Consider the following 3,393-nt stretch of genomic DNA (forward strand, 5'->3'; position numbering starts at 1 on the left):
CCATGTTCAACCCCTACAAACAATCCACGGTGCTCCATGTTCAACCCTCACCAAGCAGCCATGGTATTCAATGTTCAATCCTTAACAACCAACCATGGTGAGCCATGTTCAACCCTTACCAACAATCCATGGTGCCCCATGTTCAACCCTTACCAACCAGCCATGGTGCGCCATGTTCAATCCTTACCAACCAGCCATGGTGCCCCATGTATAATCCTTACCAACCATCCCTGGTGAGCCATGTTCAACCCTTACCAACCAGCCATGCTGCCCCATGTTCAAGCCTTACCAACCATCTATTGTGAGTCATGTTCAACCCTTACCAACCAGCCATGGTGCTCCATGATCAACCCTTTCCAACCAGCCATGGTGCCCCATGTTCAACCCTTAACAACCATCCTTGGTGAGCCATTTTTAACCCTAACCAACCATCTATGGTGTCCCATGGTCAACCCTTACCAACCAGCCATGGTGAGCCATGTTCAACCCTTACTAACCATTCATGGTGTCCTTTGTTCAACCCTTATCAACCAGCCATAGTGAGCCATGTTCAACCCTTACCAACCATCCATGGTGAGCCAAGTTCAACCATTACCAACCAGTCATGGAGAGCCATTTTTAACCCTAACCAACCAGCCATGGTGTCCCATGATCAACCCTTACCACCCAGCCATGGTGAGCCATTTTCAACCTTTACCAACCATCCATGGTGAGCCATGTCAATTTTAAACCCTTACCAACCAGGCATGGTGGCTCAAGTTCATCCCATACTAACCAGCCATGGTGAGCCATGTTCGACCCTTACCAACCAGCTATGGTGCTCCACGTTCAACCCTTACCAACCAGCCATGGTGCCCCATGTTCAACCCTTACCAATCAGCCATGGTGAGCCATATTCAACCCTTACCAACAATTCATGGTGAGTTATGTTCAACCCTTACTAACCATTCATGGTGTCCTATGTTCAACCCTTACCAACCAGCCATGGTGAGCCAGGTTCAACCCTTACCAACCAGCTATGGAGCCCCATGTTCATGCCTTACCAACCATCCATGGTGAGCCATGTTCAACCCTTACCAACCAGCCATGGTGCCCCATGTTCAAGCCTTACCAACCATCCATTGTGAGTCATGTTCAACCCTTACCAACCAGCCATGGTGTTCCATGATTAACCCTTACCAACCAGCCATGGTGTTCCATGGTCAACCCCTACCAACCAGCCATGGTGAGCCATGTTCAACCCTTACAAACCATTCATGGTGTCCTATGTTCAACCCTTATCAACCAGCCATAGTGAGCTATGTTCAATGCTTACCAACTATCCATGGTGAGCCAGGCTCAACCCTTACCAACCAGCCATGGTGAGCCATTTTCAACCCTTACCAACTAGCCATGATGTCCCATGGTCAACCCCTACCAACCAGCCATGGTGAGCCATGTTCAACCCTTACCAACCAGCCATGGTGTCCTATGTTCAACCCTTACCAACCATCCACGGTGTGCCATGTTCAACCCTTACCAACCATCCATGGTGAGCCATGTTCAACCCTTTCCAACCAGCCATGGTGAGCCATGTTGAACCCTCACGAACCAGCCATAGTGGCCCACGTTCATCCCTTACTAACCAGCCACGGTGAGCCATGTTCAACCCTTACTAACCAGCCATGGTGCCCCATGTTCAACCCTTACCAACCAGCTATGGTGAGTCATGTTCAACCCTTACCAACCAGCCACGATATGCCATGTTTAACCCTTAACAACCAGATATGGCGCAACAAACTCAACCCTTATCAACCAGCCATTATGAGCCATGTTTAACCTTTACCAACCATCTATGGTGCCCCATGTTCAACCCTTACCGACCAGCCATGGTGAGCCATGTTCAACCCATACCAACCAGCCATAGTGATCCATGTTCAACACATAGCAACCAGCCACGGTGAGCTATGTATAACCCATTCCATCCATCCATGGTGAGCCATGATCAACCCTTACCACCTATCTATGGCATCCCTTACCATGGAGGGAACCCAATGCATTTCCAGCCCTCACAACCTTCTGCAGATGCTCTGTTCCCATCCGCACACCAGTCAATGCACCAAACAATTCAGCCTGAGTTTGGCCCTATCAAATTCCTATCTATTTTCAGGCCCTGATGAAGTGAGGTTTGGCCCAAAACACGTTGGTTTCACATTCAGTCTTCCGTGTGATTTACATTGAAATAACTTTATATCTGGACTATAATATCACAATTCACTCTCAGATTCACCTATTCCAGAATCCCTTGATTTTCATTGAGGTGTCCTCGCTGCTAAGATTCATCCTCTCTACTTAGTCATCTGAAACCCAAAATGTTACCGTTGTCACAGGGACAGGAAATCTAATGGTCAGGTGACAACTAAAAGCGAATCCTCCTTGCTATGAAGACTTTCTTCGCATACTTCCTGTTGTGTCCCTGAAACAGGAAAAAAATGTAAATCTCTTCAAGGGGACACAGTGAATACAAATCATTCATAGCAGTTACATGTATTGTACACAACCTTTTCTTTGTTTTCCTGGAAATGCTGAGGCAGCCTGGGATCCATGATTATTGGTTAATCATTCATCAAGGATTGGACAAGCACACTGAGAATAACCTTGTGGGGAAAGCTGCTTATCATTATCATTTATTGACTGTACAGGGTGACCGCAGACACCACGTGAGACTTGTTTGTACACAGAGTGTGTCATGCAGCACAGCACACATCTCCAGGGTGAATGTACAAACCATACAATATGATTCACACAAGGATATGAGATCATCGCACAGGAATCCAACATTCACACGAGGACTGAAGAGAAATAACAGCTCTGCAATTTTATTAAAACTATATAAATATATTAGTGTGTGACTGTGGGGAGACATTAGATTGTCAGCTCCTTTGTACAGAGACTGATAGGACTGGCTCAGTGTTCTCTGTACAGCATTATGGTATATGTCAGAGCTATATAAATGTATAGTAATAGTGTGTGACTGTGGGGGGACATTAGAGTGTCAGCACCTCTGTACAGAGACTGATAGGACTGGCTCAGTGTTCTCTGTACAGCGCTGTGGTATATGTCAGAGCTATATAATGTATAATAAAAGTGTGTGACTGTGGGGGGACATTAGAGTGTCAGCTCCTCTGCACAGAGACTGATGGGACTGGCTCAGTGTTCTCTGTACAGCACTGCGGTATGTCAGAGCTATATAAATGTATAATAATATTGTGTGACTGTGGGGGGACATTAGAGTGTCAGCTCCTCTGTACAAGAGACTGACAGGACTGGCTCAGTGTTCTCTGTACAGCACTGCGGTATATGTCAGAGCTATATAAATGTATAATAATAGTGTGTGACTGTGGGGGGACATTA

The sequence above is a fragment of the Pyxicephalus adspersus genome, chromosome 7, assembly GCF_032062135.1.
Source record: "Pyxicephalus adspersus chromosome 7, UCB_Pads_2.0, whole genome shotgun sequence".
Taxonomy (NCBI): Eukaryota; Metazoa; Chordata; class Amphibia; order Anura; family Pyxicephalidae; genus Pyxicephalus; species Pyxicephalus adspersus.